The sequence below is a fragment of the Ips typographus genome, linkage group LG15 (genome assembly GCF_016097725.1).
Source record: "Ips typographus isolate SLU linkage group LG15, UJ_Ityp_2.0, whole genome shotgun sequence".
Lineage (NCBI taxonomy): Eukaryota > Metazoa > Arthropoda > Insecta > Coleoptera > Curculionidae > Ips > Ips typographus.
In genome coordinates this window covers 1,704,211-1,729,358 of record NC_138436.1, presented here as the reverse complement: position 1 = coordinate 1,729,358, position 25,148 = coordinate 1,704,211, and the positions used below count along the sequence as shown (strand labels likewise).

The 25,148-nt window shown below is 32.1% G+C and overlaps 1 long non-coding RNA gene across 1 annotated transcript; it reads right to left on the bottom strand.

Annotated features, from left to right (window-relative positions):
- Positions 1-725: 725 nt before the first annotated feature.
- LOC145738263 (uncharacterized) lies at positions 726-17,166 on the bottom strand. The gene is made up of 2 exons (XR_014180671.1): positions 16,022-17,166; positions 726-3,222 (listed from the first exon to the last, which is right to left on the bottom strand). It is a non-coding gene; the product is annotated as an uncharacterized LOC145738263 (long non-coding RNA).
- Positions 17,167-25,148: the final 7,982 nt, after the last annotated feature.

Genomic DNA, 25,148 nt, shown 5'->3' with positions numbered 1-25,148 from the left:
TACTTTTTGGTGCAGCAAAGAACATAAAACATGTGCATGGCCTACTAATGAAAAACGCGGAACCATAGCTTTTATGATTAAAAGCAAAGTCTACCCAAAAGACAACTGGAAAAAGTACAGGGTAAAAATATTAGGAGAATATGGAAAGTCACCAACAATATTTTTTTCATAAATATAAAAAAAAAATTTGCAGAAGATTTTTCAGTAGCACAGAGATAATTAAGAAAGGCTCAAGGAACATCTGACTTATCTTCCGCACAAGAAACCCCGAAAGGAAGAGGTTTCCGAAAGATTTCAAGAGTGAGAAATTCTTCTTCAGAAAGCTCTCTAAATGAATCAGATGAGAACTCTTATCCAGTGCCACCCTTTTGTATGAAAGAGTCATCATCAGGTATTTAGATTACATTAATTTTGGGTAGTGACTTTTATTGGCATTTTGCACTTTTAAAAATTATAGAGTTTTGAAAATTGATTGCACTTATCAAATTTAAGGACATAAATTATTATATTGACAGTTTCTAACTGCAAACTTATGTTTGATATTTTTAGTAAATACTGAAAAGGAGGTAACCAACACTACTGGATTAAGTAAACCATCTTCAGAATTAGGTAAGCATATAGTCAAAGCATTTCAATTTCCTTTTGCAATTATCATTGTTTTTTTTAATAGAAAGTAGTGTAAGGGAAAAGAGAGAGAAAAAGAAAAGTAATAATGAGACTGATACTTCTACTAACTTAACAGGTATGTATATTTGTGTACAATAAAGATGCTTTATGGTAGGTACATGTGTATGCTGGTGCTAGCTACTTTATGCTTAAAAGCTACTTCATTTTTAAACAAACAAGAAGAGCTATTTTTTCCAATAAATAGTTAATAGCATGAAAAACTTGTGGTTTTAGCATTCCAAAAGAAAGTTTTAGATGAACTTGTGACTATCAATATAAAGTTGAATAACGTTATGGACCAAGTAGGGATACTAGTAAACTCCATTCGTTTGCTGACCGATAAAACTTCCGAAGGCATTACAAAAATAAGCAACCCGGACCCAGAAGGCAGAGCAACCCAGAGTAAATGTAATGCAGCTGTTGCCAATCAAGACAGAAGAGGACCTTAAGGCACTTGAAACGTTCCTGTGCAATTCAGAACTGCAAGAGTTTCTGGTAAGTGTAATTTTAAATTAGATGTTAGGAGTTATTGGCCTCACAAAGCAGGCTATTGTTCTGTAAAAACCAATAAAAATAGTTTATTTTTCTAGAGTGACATTTGTAACATAAATAATACCTAAGTGTCATCTCAGGAAAATAACCCATTTTAATTGGTAATACTTATGTGCTGTCTTGCGTGTTATTATTTATGTTATAAGAGTTGAACTATACTATAATCATCCTTTACTGTTATGATACTGAACTAGACTAAAAAGTTAGAAACTTAGTTTTAATATGTTATATGTACCTGAATAATGTGCAAGTTAGAAAGGCCAAGCTATTAGCAAAACAATGCCATAATAATATATTTAGATCTCTTTAAGAAAAACATTTTTTATTGTTTTTGAAACATTTTACAGTGCTCATTTCATAAATTTGTGAATCCGACCTGATACACAATGACGAAGGCAACATAATTATTAATATTAAGAGTCAAGTTTGAGATATCCTTCTTTGCAAAATTTCAAAAAACTCGCTTAGACCATGTAGAAGAAAAACAAACATTTTCTGATACAGACTTGCAAAACTTGAAGTAAATGCTTCCAGAAATATAGGTACTCACAGTAGATTTAAAGCATTTACTTTAAATGTTGCAAGTACATGTAAACAAATGCTTATTTTTACTCAAATGACTCCTTGTGTAAGGGTTTTGGGAAAAAATCCAGTCTAACAAAAAATCACACAAAAATATGACTCAACAATAGCACAGTTACATCGTTTTGAATGAGTGAAACAACGAAGTAAACGTCACATTCAAAACCCACCCACCATGTATATCATATGTATATGTCTTGGCAAGTACATCATTTGGTTCCAGTATATGCTATAAATATACATGTGTACATGTAATGAATATGAAAATGTTGGTTCAGTGTATTAACTCTGACACATTCCTGCAACATACATGTAAGGTTCATAATGGTTGTATGTATGTACCATGTACAGGATGATTGATTGAATTTTGACCACCCCCTTACCTTCCATAATTTTGATTTTAGCAAAAAACGTTAAATACAAAACTAGAAGATATTTATGTCTACTTTATTTTTAGCTAAACAGTTATTATACAGGGTGTCCCAAATTTGAGTAACGAACCAAACTTATGTTTTTTTAAATAGAATGACCAACTTTTTATCCGATATTTGAATTCTAGAAACGGTGCAAGTTGCCAGGCTGTTATTCAAAAACACATGTTTATTGTGTAAAATGTGAAGTACATTTGTGCTGCTTTAAGGGTTTTTATATAATATATAAAGTTTCATAACAAATAAGAGTTTTAATAAATAAAATGTCCTCAACGTATATGTATATGAATTTTCCACTTAGACATATTGTCCGTCGACGACATGACGTCACGGCCGTAGGAAACTAATTAGGCTTTACAAAAAATCATAAAAAAATTAATATTTTTACCTCAAAACGACAAATTTTTTCAAAATGTTTTCAGAAGGGTCATGACTGAAAGGGTTAATATACCGTATTAGTGGTGACCCGACGTGCCATCGACTCAAATTTGTATTCCCCAAAATAGTGCAAATACGAGTAGAAATGCCGTTTGGGCATTATGGATAGTTCTTAGAAAACACACGTGATTAGCATTAATTCTTCGATATAAATAGGAGCTGAGCAGACACAAAAAGTTAAATTTGCTGTAGGATGTTAATCAGTTGGAAAATAAATTGTACGTTAGATAGAAATGAATGACTGATTGCTGGTCCTTGTTCACTCCCAATGTCAACTTCTGCACAGTTACTCAGTTCGCCATGCATAGATTGACATTTAAAGGAATGACAATATTTCTAATACATCAGCATTTTGTTGGAAATTAAAGGAAAATTATTCGGCCAGATATTGTGGATAGAACAATGCTGCATATGGCATAACAGCAAATCGAAATCGCAAATAAAACTACACACCACCCGCGCCCCAATTCTTAGTTTATTATTAAATTAAAAAAAAAATTCCAAGATTGACCTGGATGACTTTTTTTTGCTTCTCGCTTCACCGGGAGAATATCTGAAACAAAAAAAATAATATTACCACGAGAATATAAGAAATGTCAATGTGTTTTAAGTTTGAACTCGGTTTTAACCAATGTTAGCTGAAGCTTGATTTTATATTGTAGCATAAAATCAGTATAAAAATTCATTATACTGTCACGAAGGAAATAAATCAAATTTATTTCACTTAATCGGAAACATTAAAAAATGTGGAATTTATATTACTTGAGCGGAAACATTAAAATTGTGGAATGCGGTCAGAGTGCAACTGCACCTATGATGCAATAGCTAGACTATGCACCGGAGTGTGACCGGACGCGAAAGAGTTGCGAAATATTTCCAGGTACCGAGGGTCGAAAGGTCGTCACGAGTTGTCGGCTAGAGGAGACCTGGTCTGGGAGTTTTTGATTGGTGGAACCAGTGTTTGGAATGCTATAAGAAGGAAGTTGTACCCTAGAGAGGGGTTCATTCCAGTCAGTCCAGTTTAGCTGTGCACCACGTCGGAGAAGGCAGTACCTAGCCAGAAGACTCCGCTCACGCCACAGAATGTAGTCGTCCTGAATTCTGCAACCCGCACCGGGTTTACAAATTAATTAAATAGTAAACCATATCTTAAACTATAATAAATCGCGAGTGCCAAACCCTCCAGAAAGCTGCCCTCATAATTGTTTAACAAATGTAAGTATAGATTTATTATTGTAATATTTTGTGCATGTAAAAGGTATTGTTTAAAGTGCTACTTTTGGGAATTATGTTGAAGGTTTTATTCCGATTCACTAAGTTGATAAACCAACCATTTTGTCAATTAGTTTTAACTGTTATTTAGTTATTAAATTATATTTTTCTACCAAGTGGTTTGATTCTACCTCTGAAACAAGATCTCGGTAAAGGCGTTTATTAAAGTAATAAACGCACGTCTCGTTTAACTTGTTGGGCCAAAAGGGCTTTACAACTTAAACGTGACAATACATTGAATGGTAATCTAGCACACAACTTAACGAGCGCACGAGAAAACCCACCAGTTAAAAACAGGGCACGGGAAATTGGCACTTTCCAGCGTCCTTACGGAAAAGGTACATTTTTTTAAACGAATCCACCAAAAAATAGATAGTTTTCAGACTAGTAAGAATAATGAAAAAAACCTTTCCTACTCAGGTGCGGTAAATGCACTTTTACACACTTATTTGAGTGCGGGAAAGAGTACTTTTCCGCACCGGATGCGGTAAAGTAAATTTTAGAGGTAATATGTGTAAAGCGAGAATACCCACTTGCACCAACCTTTTTATGGGATGCTCAAGCAAATTAAAAAATTGAAAAAGTCATTAAACAGATAACAAACGAAAGAAAGTCCACAATATTCAGACAGGCTTTAGTTTAAAATTCTCTAATTACTCCCTAGGTAGTGAAAGAGATATTTTCATCTCTCAAATGAGGGAGAAAACTTTTATTTTCTTTAAGAGGTCGTAGAAAATAGTTATTTGCGCCTGGGCTTTTCAACCATGTGGTATTGTCTAACTGAGGACAAAAGATCACACCAGCAAACCTTTCAGGACTTTAAAATTTAATAAATGTTTAGTCTACCATTTTGCTGACAAATCCACCACTTTTATGAAATATCTAAGAAACGATGCAAGATAGGGAATAGAATAGGATAGCAAAGTATTAACATTAATTACTAGGCTTTTTGCGAAGAATTCAAAAATTAGATTAGAAACAGTGTATTCCATTTGAAAATCAAAAGTTGGTGTTCTTTCCGACTGATATGGCAATACTGCAAAGTCCAAAATATTTTACATAGAGAGTTTGGATAGGCTACACTCCAAATTTAAACGAAAAATATTAAGTCGAGAACGTCTTCTAATATACCATCAGCGTGAATCACCCTGAATCTTACATATTATATTAAAAACAGACATCTTTTAAAATTATATTTGATTATGAATTCTATTTAAAAGAAGAAAGTTATGTCAATTCTTGAGAAAACTGAATGCAGTAGCTAAAAACTAAACACGAAACTGAAATCACATCGAAAAAGTGCCTTAAAAATGTTTGTGTTTCACTCCGATATTTTAATAAAGAAAAAAGTTGGGTAAAGTTTTTAAAATGGGCGAAATTCGAAAAACGGCCTCTAGCACCGCAATCTGACAAGATATCGAAATACGGTTTTTGCCATAACACCGTATCTAGCTGGAAAATGGGGTTTCCCTGTCAAAACACTCTAAATCCTGACACCCTGTACAGGTGATTCAATGATAAAGTGCATTATCTCGATTGATTTGAGAAATAGAAAAATATTGTTAAATACAAAAGTTTTAGAGAATATTGATATTTATAGTTTAAAATTACTTTTGGATATACAGGTTCTTAAAGACATGACAGAAAACATTAGTTTTTTTAAATATACTTTTATTTACATTTTTTTCGTCGACCATGTATTGACAGCCTTTTTTGATGGACGATAACGAATGCAAAATCGTTCAATATTGAGTTCCATTAATGCATGATTTTTCAATTGTTTTACTTTAATGCATGATCTTATCAGGCAATCAAATACGCTCATAGTATAGTTCTATCCTTTTTTATTTGTATGAAACAAAGAGAAATAAACACACATTCTTTAGTTGACTTCCACCATTACTGACAGAACAGTTTTTTCAAAACTTTGTAGGATTATAAACCTTTATTATAAACTACAGTTGACGGAAAAATGTTATAACCAACTTTTATATTAATAAGCGATTAATAATCTCAATTTTAGTAACGCGTTTACTGCGTTAAACCATTTCGATTATTAATCGCTTTCATTAATACTCTCGTTCGTTAAATAACTATTAAATTCTTCATAACAATTTAAAACTTTTTTGTTAATAATGTCAGATTATTTAATTTTTAATTTTTCTATACAAATATTACTTTTTACTGTGATGTAAAATTGACTATTGCCATTGTTTCTAAAAGTAGAATACTCATATTTGGTACGAACGTTCTACAGGAACGACAAAAATGATTTATGCAAATAAATCGTATAATAATTGCATTAGATGCTACAGGACGTTCAATTTTTTAAAATATATTTTGATTAATTCAGTTTAAGAAATTTCGACTTTTATAAATGGATCACCCTGTACATTATTTATTTTGTCTGATAGGTTTTACGTATGTCATGTACCTAATTTGAGTAGATTGCAATTTATTTATGGTTTTTAATTTTTACCTTCGATTTAAATTTAAGTTTAGTTTAATTTAAGTTTTAATTTGAGTTTATAACTAGCCTACGACAAACTAAAAATGCAGGTGTTCTCAACCGTTGGTAGAGTTACAGCATATTCCAGACATCAAAATAATACGATTTAGCTAAATTGTCCTATACCGAAAGTTAATATTACGAAAGATACAGGGTGTGAAAGTTGAAATTTTCTTCTTGTTTTTTTATCATATTATCTAGGTACTTTGATATAAATTACTGAAAATGTGTATAAGGGGGTTTTGACAGCCGGTAAATATGATGGTTTCATCTATTTGCAGTAGCTAATAGGGGGCGCTACCTGCAGCTTTTTCATCTGCTTAAAAGGACTAATACTTTTTTCTACGCCACTGAAACAGACACACGACTTCAAAATATGATTCTAATATGTTTTCTACGTGAAAAAGGTATACTTGTTTTAAGGCTTAAAAGTTGGCCGTTTTTGAGATATCCACTATTTTGATATTGCATGTAGCAACTTTCAAATTAGTAAATATTTATTTTATGAAAGTAAGTTTTTATTTTGCCTTTGTAGAATACTTTTTGTCCAAAAGAAACCTTTTTTTAATGTTAATACTGTAATTTTCAGTGGTTTGTGGTGTAAGTTGTTTCACCAAATTCACTGAAAATACGTAAGGATTTTTCATTTATTTTTATCAGTCTTTTTGTTGTGTGATTTAGCTAAAAGATATTCCAATTAGTTTTTTTAAGGTGTGTATAAATTACGTAAATGTACTTTACCCTTTAACCATTTAACCGTATTAGCAATGCAATATTAAAACATTAAATATCTCGAAAACGGTCAACATTTAAGATCTAAAACTAGTATATTTTTTAAAAATAGAAAACATATTAGAATAATATTTTGAAGTCGTAGGTCCGTTTCAGCTGCGTAAAAAAAAGTTTAAGTACTTTTAAGCAGCTGAAATAGTTGCAGATAGCGCCTCCTATCAGCTACTGCAAAATAGACCTATTGAAGGTATCTTTTAAAAATATTTTCAAGATGTACCGGTGTCCCACATGCCAAAAAAGTATCAAAGTCATGTTTTTTCAAATGTAACACCTGGTATATTACTTTATTTTCAGAATCTACGTTGAAAATAAAAAATAATTTCATTGATGTTTGATAGGTCTAAACTTTACAGTTTCTCAGATATTCCTTAATTTGTAAAAATGTAGAACGAATATTAACATTTAAACATTCAACCTTCCTTTGAGATTAATTGACCAAAATTGGTTTGGGCGATGATAACAGATTAAGTTTTATGATCCAAAAGTGATAAATTGTCTAACTCATATAGGGGGTCTCAAAAAAAATTATTTAATCAAAAACTAAAATTTTGAAGTAGTATAAACTTGTCAAAATCAAATGGAACCACAGTTACAGTATATGCAAATTTAATTACCCATCGAAAATTATTAAGGTTTTGTACCTCTAATTGTTAACGTTCTCTTGGAAAAATCGACATTTCTTAAAGTAGGGCTGACTGACTGATTTTTGATATCGTTCAAGGATCACTTGGTATCTTTTCGAATTACATATCTATCATTCTAATCTAAGTAAAGCTTAGAATAAAATAGTGGCTTAATACTTTGTAAATTTGCTATAGAAGTAATTCATAAAAATAATTAAATAAATCATTCAAACAAAAATAATTCATAAAAATGTTTAAAACGGCGACAATTGGACTACAAACTACTAAAACTAAACTAAACACTAAACATCCAACTACTCCGTTTTTGAGTCCTTCAGCAACGTTATTAAGTATCTTAATGGATATACTCCTAAAAATTTCGCTAATTCGCTAATCTCTGGTCATTTCTCAAGGGTATCAAAAATGACTCAAAATCGGTGCGAGTTCTAGAAATGTTGACTTTCCAAGAAAACGCGAACAGTTAGCCATAGGAGACCTCAATAATTTTCGATAGATAATTAAATTTTGCATCTACTTTAACCATAAAATAGGTGGTGTTCAATTTGATTTTGACAAGTTGTTAAAGTTTAAAGCTTGCAATTATTGGGAGAAAAGTGTTGAGACATCCTGTATGAGCTAGACAATTTCTCACCCATGGATCCTAAAACTTGATCATTTAGTAGGTCCCAAGCCAATTTTGAGTGATAAAAATCAATCAGAGGTTGAGTGATTAAACATTAAAATTTGTTCTAAATTTTTACAAAATAACGAATATCTGAGAAACTGTAAAGTTTAGACGTACCAAACCTCAATGTCATTCATTACCTTTTATTTTCAACGTAGATTATGAAAATCAAATAAAATACTAGGTATTCCATTTGAAAAAATATAACTTTGATACTTTTTCTGCATTTGGGACAACCGGTACATACCTAAAATAGGTCTATATCCATCCCAGAATCAAAAGTTTGTTGAAAGTGAATACTTTAGTCACAATTTTCCGTGTCCAATAACGTGAATAACCCTGTATAATTGATAAAAAACAAATGTTTTAATTTTGTATGTCATTAACAACAATTTAAAATGTTTATTGTTCAATTGAATTGTTAAAGACAATTTTCCGATTATAGTTTAGTTAAGATAACAAAAAATGCAGGTAAAAGTTAAAACATATAAATATATCGGAGACATTTAAATTAGGTAGGTATATGACATACTTCACAAAAGTTGAATTGTAAAAGATATCAGAAAAATAAGTAATACACAGGCTGTTCCATTTAAAAAAGTCGAAATTACTGCTGAATTAGTCAACACGGTGTTTCATGGTAAATGCGTTATACAGGATGTTTCACGATAAATGCGGCATATTTTAGGGTGTGATTAAAGGTCAAAAAATAACTCTAGTTTGCTATATAAACCACGGTCCAAAGATGTTTCGTTATGTAGATACAGGGTGTTAAAGTTTGGGTAAAAAAATCAAAATTTACTTATTTCATCAAAACAATAAGAGATAATTTCGTAAAACTTTTTAGGTGTCAACGATAAAGTTCGTTTTGCCATTAAAAAATATATTTTTTATATTTGCCAGTGGCGTCCAAACAAGTTATTGACCATTTTTGCAAAAAAAATATGTACGCCACTGTTTTTCCAAAAAATGCAAATCAGTTCTGAATTTCTTATTCAATTTAACACAGAAAAGGTATCTAGCAACTTTTTGATACGTCATCTCGTTTTCGAATAAAAAATCCTGCAAAAGTACCCTTACAATTAATACTAAATCTTCGAATTTCGCCTCTATTCAATATTAAAATTTTGATTTATTCAGTTTTTTTATGAAAAAATAGGAAGATACTGCTTGTTCCTATCGAATAAAATTTTTTTCAAAAAAACTAAATTAATAAAAATTTAGATATTGATTAATAAAATAAACAGTCGACGATTTAGTATTGATTTTATGGGTACATTTTTATGATTTTCAATTTTTTATTGGAAAACAGAAAGGTGTACCGAAAAGTTACTAGATAGCTTTTCTATTCTAAATTGAATGGGGAATTCAAAATTGATTTGCGTTTAATGGAAAAAGAGTGGTGTATACATATTTTTTTGCAAAAACATTCAGGAACGTGTTTGATTGAACGCTACTGGCAAAATTAAAAATTATGTTTTTTATTGCAAAACGTGCCTTATCGTGGACAGTTGACACCTACAAAGTTTTATAAAAATATCTGAAACCGGTTTGAAGAAATAGATAAATTTAGATTTTTTTATTCAAACTTTAACACTCTGTATATCCATAATGGAACATCTTTTGCCCATGGTTTATTTAGCAAACTAGGGTATTTTTTTACTTTTAATCAAACCATAAAATATGACGCATTTATCGTGAAATACCCTGTATTTTAGGGTTCGATTAAACGTCAAAGGAAAACCTAGTTTTCTATATAAACCATGATCCAAAAATGTTTCGTTATGGAGGTACAGGGTCTTAAACTTTTGATAACAAAAATCTAAATTTATTTATAATTCTCAAATTGGCTGCAGCTATTTTTATAAAACTTTATATTTGATAAAACAAAAATCTTCACCAACTCGTTCAATAGTTGGATACCACTGGCAAAATTGAAAAATATCTTTTTTTATTCCAAAGCGTGCTCTGTTGTTGACACCTATAAAGTTTTATGAACATAGGTATCTGCAGCCCTTTTGAAGAAATAAATAAATTTAGATCTTTTTATGCAAACTTTGACACCATGTATCTCCATAGCAAAACATCTTTGTTTAAGTAGTGTTATTTTGTTATATTTAATCAAACCATAAAATATGACGCATTTATCATGAAACACTCTGTAAAAAAAATGAACGCCCTGTAGCATCTAACGCAAATTTATTTGCGTAAATCTAATTTGTGGTCCCTGTGTAAACAATGGTAATTGGTAATACAACCAATTTTATATCAGAGTAAAAACTAATATCTTAAAAAATTCAATATTAATAAAACCTTGAGGAAAACTATCAGGTTGAAGTATAGACAACATAAAACTTTTTAAATTCTACCTAGTATCTACAAATGTATTAAAAAATATAAGGTTTTATTTAAAAAAACTAATGCCTGGTTTATACCCCCAAATTAAAAAAAATAATTAAAGTTAATTTAATTTAAAATTAATGTAAATTTATACGGTTTATGCCCGGTTTATACCTTCAAATTAAAAAATTTATTTTAATTTAAATTACATGTAAAATTGAATGAAAATTATTGTGGTTAATGCCTGCTTTATACCTCCCATTTAAGAATTAAATTAAATTTAAATTTCCACTAAAATGAATATTTAAACTAAGAAATCTTGTTTAGGTTTATACTACAAATTAATAATTAGAAAAATAAATGACGTAATATAATATCAAAGCTGAAAGTGAACTTACAAGCGAGCCTATTTATACTTTCAATTTACACTAAACTAAAATTAATTTTAAATTAAAGTTAAACCAACTTTACTAAAGTTCGGCTTAATTCGTTTAAATTCGTTGACTTTCGGAACTATCACTGTCATACTTGTCATCACTCATGATGTAAATTGCTGTCTTCTGTCAGTCTGTGAAGCATCATAATCCTAACAAATGTTGGTTCCTGGTGTGTATATTTTTTTGATTCATTAAATTCTTGCAAAAATGTAAAAAATGGATGAAGAGGTGTATTTTGGATTGATTCTCCTTGCTGCAGTAGTAGGCATATCTATTACTAAAAAACGAAGAAGGCAACGTAGATACGGAGTGCGGCCTATAAACGGATGTAGGAAAGAGTTGGGAATATACAACAAGTTTGTAAAAGCCATGATTAATCAAGATCGTGAATACTTCTATAACTATTCCCGCATGTCTCCTGAAATGTTTGCATACTTACTAAAGTTGGTGAAGCCTAGGCTTACAAAATTAAAAACTACAAAAACGCCAATATCTGCAGGTCAGAGACTAATAATAACTTTGCAGTAAGTTGAATACTAGTATGCTAAACTTCTACAACTAATTTATTTACAAATGTTGTGTTTGTAGCTATCTAGCTGAAGGCTCCTCGCAACAAGAAGTAGCCTTTGGATATCGAATTGGTCGGGCAACCATGTCACAGATAGTCAAAGAAACTGTTGTAGTAATTTATGAAGTACTTCAGCCTATTGTATTGCCTATGCCTTCTAAAAGTGATTGGGAGACCATAGAAAAAGAATTTTGGAACAGGTGGAATATTCCTAACTGTGTGGGTGCCATTGATGGTAAACATGTTGCAAAAAAATGCCCAGCAGGAACATCGTCAAAATATTATAATTATAAGAAACATTTCAGTTTAGTTTTAATGGCAGCATGTGATAGCTTTTACAAGTTTACTGTAGTTGATGTTGGTGGTGAAGGAAGTAACTCGGATGGTGCAATTTTCAAAAATTCAGGCTTTGGGCATCGTCTTATTAATAATAATTTAAATCTACCTAATCCAAAGCCCTTGCCAAATCTAAATGAAGTACTTCCACATTTCTTTGTGGCTGATGCTGCCTTTCCCCTACATACTCATATAATGCGCCCCTTCCCTGGGAACTTTTTAAGTATTGAAAAGTTAATTTTTAATTACCGATTATCCCGAGCCAGACGGGTAATCGAAAATACCTTTGGGATACTTACTCAGAGATGGAGAATATTCTATAGACCAATTAATGCTCTTATAGAAACATCTGAAAATATTGTGCTTTGCACGGTTGTGCTTCATAATTATATCCAAAAATGTGAAGAAGATATACCCATAGAGAAAGTATTGCCCAACGGGATATGTAGATACTGAAAATAAGTATGATGAAGTTATTCCTGGCAACTGGAGAAATAATAATTCTGTAAGAGCAGTTGGTCGTGTAGGATCCAATAACTCAGCAAGAGCAGCTCAAGACAATAGAGAAATGTTAAAACACTGTTTTGTGACTCCTGAAGGAGCTGTTCCATGGCAATTGGATTACATCACCAGAGGCACTGTTCCTGAAAAGTTCCGTCAAACCTGTACATTTTAAATTGTCTAGTAAAAAAAGTTTCAAGTGTGATTTAATTTGTCTCAAGGTATTAAAATATGTTTATGATTAAAATAAATTTTTAACTCATTTCATTTATTACATTTTATTTCCTTTTAAAACATAGAAGTATTTTAGAAATATATAGAAATAATTAAACACAAATAAAACCTTTTCAATTTTCATCGCTGTCAAATTCGCTTATCAAATCTAAAATTTTGGCCATCAGGGCATGCTTTTTTCTGGGGGTAGTAATTTTTGCTAAGGCATCGGCCACTAACAGTCCAAAATTGAGATCTTGATTGCCTTGGACATTTTTCTTTTCATCAAAATAACTTTTTGGCTTTTAAAGTTCTGGATAACTCAGCCAAATATGTGCTGTCTGTACTTTTCCTTTTTTTTTTGAATTAAAAACATTATTTGTCCTTAGTTCTGACAGGTCTTTTAATTGGGTATTGTTTGGTCCTGCTGCAGTTAAGACAGTATTAGTTACAACTGGAACCTCTTTCTTTCTTGTTTCTTTCCCATCTAAAACATTTGTTGAGTAAAAGAACAAGCCAGTGTGTTTTTTGATCAGAGGTAAACAAATACTCCATAGGTATTCAGAAATTACTTTCTTCAGTTTTTTCCTCACTATCTTGTCGACTCTCGCTATCTGATGGATATTCAACACTTGATTTTTCTGTAAGAATAGACATTGTGTTCCAAGGACAGTCATCAGGGGAACTTAAAGGGGGACTCACAGTTTTATATGTCCCTTTTGTTCTACAATTTTAAGAATTAGTACCTAACTGTTAGACATATTGTATAATAATATGCCTTACTTTCTACTCCTTATAAATGGTTGTAAAAACTTCATGGACTGAAAGTAGGGCCAGGGAGATGGAGTAGAGACGGACCCTGAGGGCACACATCTCATTGTTCTCAGTTCGGTGCAAAAACGGTTCCGCAGAACGTTCCACCGTTGTTCAGCCAATGTGGCTGCAAAGATAAGTATTGCATATTTATTTGAAAATGTGATTTTGATCTTACTTACGGGATAAATATCCTTTTTCGGATAACAAGGAGGCAATAGTTTTCCACGCATTTTCCCGCACTATTTTGTTTTTATAGCTTTTGTTAGTTTTGTCATATAAGTATGGATATTGCGATACGTAGTCTATTAGACTTGAATCGTCTTTTTCCATAATTGGATTTTTTACCGAAAAAGTGGTTTAAGAACAAATTTTTTAAATTATTTTAATAAAAATTTTCTTTATCCACAAAACACGCGTAATGACGATGACAATAGAAACGTCAACGTCAAACATCAACGTCGAACGTCCAGTAAGTCAAAACAGTCATTTATTTTTCTAATTATTAATTTGTAGTATAAACCTAAACAAGATTTCTTAGTTTAAATATTAATTTTAGTGGAAATTTTAATTTAATTTAATTCTTAAATGGGAGGTATAAAGCAGGCATAACTTTGATAAAATTAAATTGACTTTAACGAAAATATAGTTTAATTGTTAATTTGGAGGTATAAACAGGGGACAATGTCTGGTTTATACCTCCAAATTAACGAAAACTCCAAGACATGTTTGCCAACTTTAAACTAAGGGCAAATTCTTGAAACCTTCGTTGTGATAAAATGTGAAACTTGATTTGTTTTTTCCTTCATTCCCTGTTTATCGGTCTTACTCCATATCTCCAATTTCATTTCCATCGTTTTGTCAAGGATACACGGATTCCAACTAGTGTGGTAACCACAGCCAAAGAAAACTTCATCCATTAGTTATTATTTTAAGTCTTACAAATGATTATTTTATAGCTGAACTTTTTCATGAATTTTTCACCCTTTAGGTTAGAATATGTCTAAAATACGTCAAAGCCAAAAAAACACATCTATGTCATTTAATTTAGCATATCTTGAAAAGTATAAACCACAATAATGTTCATTCAATTTTACATGTAATTAAAATTTAATTTAATTTTTTAATTTGGAGGTATAAACCGAGCATTACATGTAATTAAAATCAAATTAATTTTTTTAATTTAAAAGTATAAACCAGACAGGGATGTGCAAATGACCACTTTTTTATGTATTTCTAGAATACAAAATATATAAATTAGGTGTAGAAAAATGTAACAAACTGATTTCTGTATATAGAATGTTAAATTTAAAAATAAAACAAGATAAAAATTTTGAAAGGTAGGAAGACAATGATGACTGGATGTAGGTATAATAGGCAGGTTTATAATTTGTTGGCTTTTTGTTGTTTAAATGTTTCTTTTTGTTTAAAATATTTTTTTTTTATTTTGAGTACAAATGTTTGTATATTTTGATGTAAAACATTTCTTAAAAAATAATTAAATCAATTTGATATATATATTTTTTTAATTTTGAACTTTTTGGTTTTGACCCGTTTTGAACACTAAAGTTTCCAAAACAAATTTGACTAACCGGGTTAAAACCAATGGTTTAAACCACTCTGTCCAAAACTTGCCAACCCTGAAACCGGGCAAAATACTTACAAGTACTACAAAGTTATGTTAAATTAGATAGCATAGATGTGTTTATGACTTTGGAAATATTCTAACCTAATAAAAAACAAAGTGTTAGTGTACAATGATGATTATAGTGTTAAAGGTAAAATGAAAACTGTATTGCTTTTTATTTTTGTTAATGTTACGATAATTAAGCTGGATTCATAGTTCTAGTTCCGCAAGAAGAAGTAATCAGTAAGCTGCAGTAAAAATAAATAATATACTTGTAACACTCTAATTCATAGTTTGACAAATAAGTGCAAGCCACATTAACCGCAAGCAGTAAGCAGCAAGAAAAGAATCATTTTCATTTCTTACCTTGCTCCTTACTGCTTCCATCATAGACCACTGGTCTTTACCCCCATTCATAGATTTTTGGAATATCATTTGACAAATACTTTCTTTTGCTTTTGCCCAAAAATGACAACCCACAAGATAATAAATAAAATTTTGATGGTTTATAAGACTTTGGGGTTGTTATTTCCTTCTTACTAAAGTCGAACTATAAATTGACATGGCTACTACTGCTTGCTGCTTACTTCTTGCGGAATTAGAACTACAAATCTAGCTTTAAAACAGTTAACTCACGTTAAAACTTGCCTTTTAATCCACTGTTGTACCTAATGTAGATAGTTTAATATATTGCACACAGTTTTTCTTCTTCAACTTGATTGCAGTCCCTGGGAAATGTAGTCACTTTCTTCATAAAAGTTGTGCTTTTTCATCCACATGGAAAAGTAGTGATGTATGCAGCATATACCAGTTGCAGATCTGTAAGACTAGCCGAATTAGTTACTAGAACCACCCTTAAAAAATGTTAGTACAAAAATGTGTAGTAATGATGCATCAGCAATAGCATGGTTTATTATGGTTAGGTATGAAATTGTCATTGTAATCTTACTTGGGCCAGCAGCTGTTGTAACCATTATGTCAATCAAAAAATATACATTTACTTGATTTTAGTGTATAATCTTCACCAATTAAATTGTTAGATTTTGTCATAAAAATATAATTAATTTGAGCAGCATGCTAAAACAAATAAACAAAAGCAAAGTGACAAGTGGAAATTTGACTTGACAACACAACAGATCCAAGAGGGCGGCCCTATCAGCAAAACCTGTTTCCTCGAAACGCTACCTCGCGTGACGTCACAGTGGGTGCTCGGGTGCACAGTATTAATATAATACACACACACACAAACAATCTTTATTTCCGAGGAAAAAGGCTATCGACCTACCGGTCTTTCTGCCAATGTTACAGAAACAAAGCTTAATGTATCCACCTAAATATTTGTTAAAAAAAAAAAAAATAAATAATGTTTTACAAAGAAAAGGTTAAAATTAATAGTTAGTCCGTTTTTTTTAGGTAAAATGTTCCAACAGAGTATATTGAGGAAAGGCGTAGCGAGATTGTCTATTTGGTCTTGTGAGGGAGATGGGGTTTATAATTGTCCAGTTGTGGGGGTTGCCTTTCCATTTTGCCTCTAGTTTCGTTAATCGTTCTGTTATTTTTGTCATTTGTGTCCGTTCGTAGAGTAATTCGTTGGTTGGGTTATGTAGCGGGTTTTGAGGATGTCTAATCTTGGTTACTAGTCTAAGTGCAATTTGTTCTGTAGTTTGTACGTGTTTTTTTGTTTTGCTGGTCGCATTAACTCTTAGTATGTGTCCGTAGTCGAGTAGAGGTCTGCAAATAGATTTGTATATTTTAGTTGCAGTTTTTGTGCTTATACCTCTGTTCTTGTTCGTCAGGGCTCTGAAATGTTTAGTTCGTTTAATAATTTCAATTCTCATATTTTGTGCATGTTTTGTAAATTTGAGTATTAATATCATAATAGTATTTATTTAGCGATAATGCTACTTGAAAAACAAAACAATACAATGCACACATGTCCCAAAAATTAACCAACAAGCAAATCACTAGCAAATTACATACTGTTCTCGCGGACTGAGTTTACCCGTGCGTCATCACCCTGTGATTTAGAAGTAGACATGCATTATTGACTTCATCCTTGTCTATTGTTCACTTTCAGAAAGGGTAAATATCTAAGTGAATGTCTGCCAAAATAAACATTTACTGATTAGCGCTTCAATTTCAGTCATTGTCAGTTTGAAAACCATTGACATTTATTTGATTTGTTTACTATTAATTCTTTTCCGTTTCTTTGTGTTGTTAATCATTTATAAAGTTTTCTTTTTACCACACCACCACAGTTCTTTTAAGAGCTATTGTTTCTACGCTTTTAACATTCTGTAAGTACTTTCATATTATTATTATTAATATTTTTATTTTTTTTATATCGGCTGTCACGGTCTAACCAAAATTGACACAATTACTAACCTGTTTTGAAAAAAAAATGGGAGTGTCTATTATGGTTTTTATTTTGCCATTTGGTTTTAACAGAATTAATATATGTCATAAATTCGGAATTACTTACTATTACAGTATTTTTTAGAAAATGCCTGGAAAAATTCTCCACAGACAAGCCCAGCAGTTAATTCTTAACCTTTGTGAATATTTTGAATTGGAAAAAAACAATGGAGGGCCTTTAGAAGCTTTATCATCTGTTCAGGAAGTAAATAACAAATTTTAAGACCTTATATATTCTTAGTGATGTATTTTTTTGATACTAGAGGGTTGCAGCTACTTTGAAAATTTCCCGCAAAACTGTTTATTCAATTCGGAAAAAGCAAGCAAGCAATCTTATGATTTCCTCACCTAGAAAACGTAAATCGAGATGTTATCGACGGGCCAAGACCACTGATGTATCTGAAAGCATTAAAATGGATGTTCGAAATACATTATACAACATGGTGGTAACAAATACATGGTTCAAACTGCATAAACGAAGACTGTATACTTGGAGGGGTCCAGGCGATAACCCAACACACATTATAAGAAACCAGATTGATTATATATTGATCAACAAAAGATTTAGGAACTGCGTAAACAGAGTTACAACCTATCCTGGAGCGGACGTGGGATCTGACCATAACCCGCTGGTTGCCGACACTAGAGTCAAACTTAAGAGACTAAAGAACAGCACCCAACACATTAAATTTAGACTGGCGGAAAACAATAAGGAAATATTTGCGAAAGACCTGAACAACTGCATAAAGGAATTCAGAACCGTCGACAACGTGGATGAAATTTGGAAATCATTCAAGGAACTAACAAATAAGCTAATGACGGAGCATACGGTAAGACAGGATACACCGAAGAAACAGAAATGGATGACATCCGAAATATTGCACCTCATGGAGCAAAGGCGGCAGTATAAAACAAACCCAGAAGAATATAAAAGGAGACAAAAAGAAATAAAACAAAAAATTCGGATCGCCAAAGAAAACTGGATGAAGAAAAAATGTATGGAAATGGAAGACTTGGAGAATAGACATGACACTTTCAACATGTATAAAAAGGTCAGAGAAGTAGCAGGTTTATACAATAAAAATACCACTAACATGCTAGTAGACACTGAAGGTAAAAATATCTTAGATGAAAAAGAAATCCTTGGAACATGGCTCAAATACATAAATGAGCTGTTTGATGATAATAGACCGAATGAACCCAACTTCGATGACCACGCAAATATAGACGGAGGGCCAGAAATTCTCAAGAGTGAGGTTCTATTTGCAATAAAATCCGCAAAAACCAAAAAAGCCACCGGACCTGATGACATCCCAACAGAGCTGTTACAAATGATCAAAGAGGAAAACATTGGAATCTTGGTCAAACTGTTTAATGCGGTGTACGCGACTGGAGACATACCGGAGGATTGGCTGAAATCCGTATTCATTCCAATTCCGAAAAAACAACGGGCAAAACGATGCAGTGAGTATAGACTAATAAGCCTTATGAGCCACACCTTGAAGGTCTTTCTCAAAATTATCCACGCGAGGATAAGAACCAAATGTGAGGCAGATTTGGATGAAACCCAATTTGGATTTAGAAACGCTTTAGGAACTAGAGAGGCACTGTTTGCTCTGAATATACTACTACAAAAATGCCGTGACCAACGCAAGGACGTTTTTGTGTGTATTGTTGATTACGAGAAGGCCTTCGATAGAGTACAACACATACAGCTTATAAACATCTTAAGGAACATGGAAGTGGACAACAGGGACGTTAGAATTATCGAAAATTTATACTGGAGACAGAAGGCAGCAGTACGACTAAACGGAAAGCTCACAGAAGAAAGTCAAATTCTACGAGGCGTCAGACAGGGCTGCATACTGTCACCACTGCTTTTTAACATTTATTCAGATAAAATCTTTAAACGGGCTACACAAGAACAAGAAATGGGAGTACAAATCAATGGAGAATATATAAATACGATACGATATGCTGACGACACTGTCATCTTGAGTGACAAACTAGAAGACCTGCAACATCTACTAAACTGTGTAAACGCAGAAGGACAAGAAATGGGGCTCAACATAAATATCAATAAGACAAAATTTATGGTCTTTAGTCGACAACCACATCTTGATGCTTCACTGCAGATCAATACGAAGAATATAGACAGAGTAACCCAGTTTAAGTACCTTGGGTGTTATATCACCGAACAACTGAATCCAGATAGAGAAATAAGATGCAGAATAGAGACAGCCCGAACAACATTCCAAAAAATGAAACCACTATTCTGCAATGATAATCTGAACCTAAAATTACGGCAGAGAATGGTAAAATCCTATATATGGTCAGTGTTACTATACGGGGCAGAGGTCTGGACCATTAAGGCCGCTACAGTTAATCGGTTAGAAGCGTTTGAGATGTGGCTACACCGGCGAATGCTGAGAATACCCTGGACAGATATGCAGACCAACGAAATGGTGCTAAACAGAGCCGATGCAATACGTTTGCTGCTAAATACAGTTAAGTGCAGAAAAATCTCATATCTTGGACATATCTTCAGAGGAGAGCGATACAGAATCCTACAACTGATCATGATGGGAAAAGTGGAAGGACGTAGAGGAGTAGGAAGAAAACAGGCTTCCTGGCTGAGGGACATCCGTGAATGGACCGGTATACGCAGCGCAGAAGAACTCTTTCGATTGGCGCAGAATCGAGAAAGACTTGCCCAAGTAATTGCCAACGTCAGGGGGACCTGACACGGCACTTGAAGAAGAAGATATGTACAAAGATAGTGAGTTAATAATAGTAAAACATATCTACTTTTGTAAGAAACATCTATAAACATTTTATTTTTTCAAGAGATTTTTGGGTTGCATTAGATTTTTCATAAAAATGTTTTCAAACATACATTTTTACAAATTTTATATCACAAAAGTTTCTTGACAATGGCACCCATTAAGTGTGAAAGAGTATATTTTTTGTGTAAAACATATTAATAAAGTCATAGGAAAAATAAAATATGCGTCTAAAATGTTTTCCAGCGGGTTTAAAATAAAATAAGTGAATTGCAACCTGAAAACTTCCGGCTCTGGCATATGAGATACTACAGCATCACTCAGAATGTCTTATTGAATTTTTAATTTGTTGTATTTATTTTAGAGAAACATGTAACCATCAAGAACCTAAATCAAGAGCTTAAGGTTAAAGAAATAATACATATTGGTGATACATCTCTGCGAATTTTGGTAAATGAATTAGGTTTCAAATTTAGACGGGATGATAACAGGAGAGCTCTCATAGAACGAAGCCGTATTTCTTCCATGAGGGCTTGTGTTTTACGGAAATATATGGATAATATGACCAGTGAATACCGACGACAAGTGATTTTCCTGAATGAAACATGGATTTACTCTAAGGGAAATAAAACAAAGTCATGGCAGGATGAAAGTATAAAAAGTGTGCGTAAACCAGAAGGATATGATGGCAAACGTTTTATCATTGTTCATGCCGGATCTTCAAATGGATTTGTTCAAAATGCCAGTTTATCATTTTGTTCAAAATCAATGACACTAGATTACCATGGTGAAATGAATAATAGTATATTCACTAAATGGATGACAACACAGCTAATCCCCAATCTGGAAGAGCCATCTTTAATAGTAATGGACAACGCGCCATATCATAGTGTACTAGAAGAGAAACAACCATCATCTGCCTCTACAAAAGGAGACATAATAAAATGGTTAAAAAAGAACAACATTACATTTGACGAAAAACTACTAAAAGCTGAATTGTTACAATTAGATAAAAGGAATAAGAAGGAGAATATTTATATAATTGACGAGCTAATCAGGCAACATGGGCATGAGGTTTTAAGACTTCCACCTTATCATTGCCAGTTTAATTCAATAGAATTAATTTGGACCCATGCTAAGAATTACTACAACAAGCATATTGGACGCAATGGTTATGGTGATGAAAAGGTCCTCAGCATGTGGAAAGAAGCTCTGGAACAATGCACCCCACAAGTATGGGAAAACTGTGTACGACACACTGAAAAATTGATTAAGGGGTGGTATGAGAGGGAGCAATTTATAGTAAACATGGAAGTTGAACCACTGATTATAAGTGTTTCTAACACTTCTGATTCAGACTCTGATGATATTTATGATTCAGAATAATTTTGTAGATGTTTGTAAATTTTTTTCATTGCCAATGTGAAAACTCCACTTTATATACTCATGTGAATAGTTAGAGTGTTACTTTATTTATTTATTGTCAGCAATAATGAAACAATGACAATAATTAGGAAAATACGATAGGGCGACATATGTTTTTTCTATGATCCAAAGGGAGACTTCTCATAAATAAAAAATGTTATTTCGTTCAACATATTTTTGATTCACTTTGGTATAAGGTTGTCTTAGTGCAAATTTGCAGCCAAAGATCTCTACTTTCTAACTGATAACACACGCAAAATTTTAAACGTGACGAAGCTTTAGACACGCCCGTTTCTCTAATATGAACACAACAGGTTTGTTGACGAAAACTTGATTTGATTCATATGATTATAAATGACGTAGCCTTTGTGACGCACGGGTAAACTCACTCCGCGAGAACAGTATACACCCTACTCCGAGCACAACAACTTAAAAAATACCAGACGAGAAAAATGTGTAGTAATGATGCATCAGCAGGGTTAAATACCTAGGTTAAGTTTGAAATTGGTATTGTAATCTTACTTAGACCAGCAGGCTCTATGTCCTTCAAAAAATATACATTTACTTGATTTTATTGTCTAATTTTCAACTATTATTAAAATATTGTATTAAATTGCATGGGAATCTATTTGACATAACATAAATAATAAAAACAAAAGCAAAGTGACAAATTCGAACTTTAGTTGACATAACAACAGATGGAAGATGGCTTAATCAGCAGAATTTGAACTGAAAAAAATTGAACTTAAGTATTAGATTGTTAAAAAAAAACATTGCAGCTGCATAAATACAGGGTGTTACAAATTAGATGCATTAGCATTGCTATCTCAGAAAGTATAGTTGATAGAGCTTTAGTTAAATGGAGGCAAAGTTGCGCATTTTACTGCTAAATAATTCGGTAAATTTTTTTTTTTTTAATTTTCATTACATCCGGAGATATCCAACAAAAACAACTAATCAAATTTCTATTTTATTTTTTTCCACTTTATTATTGATTATTTTGGAAAATCAATTGCACCTTCTAGAGGCATTAATTTATGCTATTTAAGAAAATAATGTTTGTATTTAGCTACAACGTTTCGTTTTTTAGATACCATCATCCACTTAATATTTTAAAATACGGACCGGGACTTTCGATTTCGTTTTTTTAGTAGCTACCAACCTACCGAAAATAATGATGTGCCACACTTGTCAAAAAATTATACCTAGTGTACTTAGGTATTTGTTTTTTTCAAATATGCATTTGAAATTCATATGTTATCATAATGAGTAAATACGTTGGTATCTAAAAAAGTATTGTTTGAGTTGAAAACTAAAACTATTTTCTTGAAGAAAATGTGCCTGCAGAAGGTGCCATTGATTAAAGTGGTAAAAAAATTAAAATAGAACTTTGACTTTTCCGGTTTTTGTCGGATATCTCCGGATGTAATGAAACGTTTTTGAATTTTTTTTTTACTAAATTATTTATCAATAAAATGCGCAACTTTGCCTCCATTTAACTAAAGCTCTATCAACTATACTTTCTGATATAGCAATGCTAATGCATCGAATTTGTAACACCCTGTATGTTTGGTTTAAAATCATGGTACTAGATAAGCAAATGTTGTATCATCTAAGTAATTTCGTAGACATCATTTGATCTGAAGAATTGACACGTATATGAATTAGATTATTACTGTTCCTTCAAACATGCATTTAGATAACACTACATACAGTGCTTTTGTAACATGCATGCTGCCTAAGTTCAATAAAATTAAAAAGACTAACTTTTCACAAACATTTTTGAACCCTCATGTTTTTAATTTTATTAACCTCTGCTTGTGTTATATGAAATGGAATTATACAGGGCCCAAAAACTGGGTATTTAAAATATTTTTGATCTTTTAAATGACAACACGACTTTATTATTGTATAATGTGGAGTCTAGAAACAAACAATTCTAAGTATTGTTCCATGCAACTTGTACCACAATTGTCCTGTAAATATTGATAATTTGAAACCAATAATTTTCCGTAAATCAGATTAACATCCCCAAAAATTATTGATGACATTTAAAAAAAAATTAAAAAGATAATAAACCGTTTTGGTTATTGTAACAGTCCATAGAGTTCATTTTGAACAGCTGATTTAATTTTTTTCGATTTTTTTATATAAAAGTTGTGGGACCTATAATTTTGAAAAGTGTATTTGACATTTGTTTAAAAACAATTGAATATCAGTATGGAGTATGTTGCATGAAATATGTTGAGAATTGTTTGTAGAATCCAAAATTTGGAAAAAGTACAGCCCACTTTATAGAGTGGATGTACCAGTGGGGAAATTTAGTTTAAGTATTAGAAGGTATTAGTATTCACTGTAAAAATTGAAGGTGATTATAAATAATAATAATAATAATAATAATAAAGCCGTTTATTTCCAACAGGCCGAGGCCCACTTACAGGAAATTGAAAAATAGTATACGAACACAAACTTAAATAATTAATAACTAAATACTAATAACTAAAAAAAAAAAGACGAACAAGAATGAAGTTACACAATACAATCAGAAAAAGGTAGAGGGAGGTAGGTACAAAGGATATGTGCTTGTGGACAACAGGATTTAGGGGGGAAAGCCGGAGAACGAGCGAAACCTGTGCAACAAGGACGAGAGACTGTGAAACGAAACCCGCTCTAACAAGTACGGGCAGTCTATTTTAGAGTTGGTAAGTTTATAAAGAAACGAGAGTGACTGCAACTCCCGACGTACAGCCAGAGGAAGTTCTGAAAACCTAAGAAGAATACGGTTATGCTCCAACCCCCTTTCTGGGTATACATTATCCTCTCTAAACATCAAGTATTTCAGGAATCTTCTTTGCACGGACTCAAGAGTTTGAATGTGGGAGTTGTATATAGGGGACCACACTATTGAACCGTAATCCAATTTTGATCTTACATAGGAGTTATACAGCACTTTGATAGTATCCTGGTTAGCAAAATGTTTGCAGTTTCTCAAAACAAAGCCCAGAGTTTTAGAGGCGCTGGCAGACACCTGTTCGATGTGAGGAATAAAAGAGAATTTGGCATCGAAAACCACTCCCAGGTCTTTTATAGTGGATAGTCTGTCAAGGGTGGATTCGCACAATGTATAATTAAATTGTACG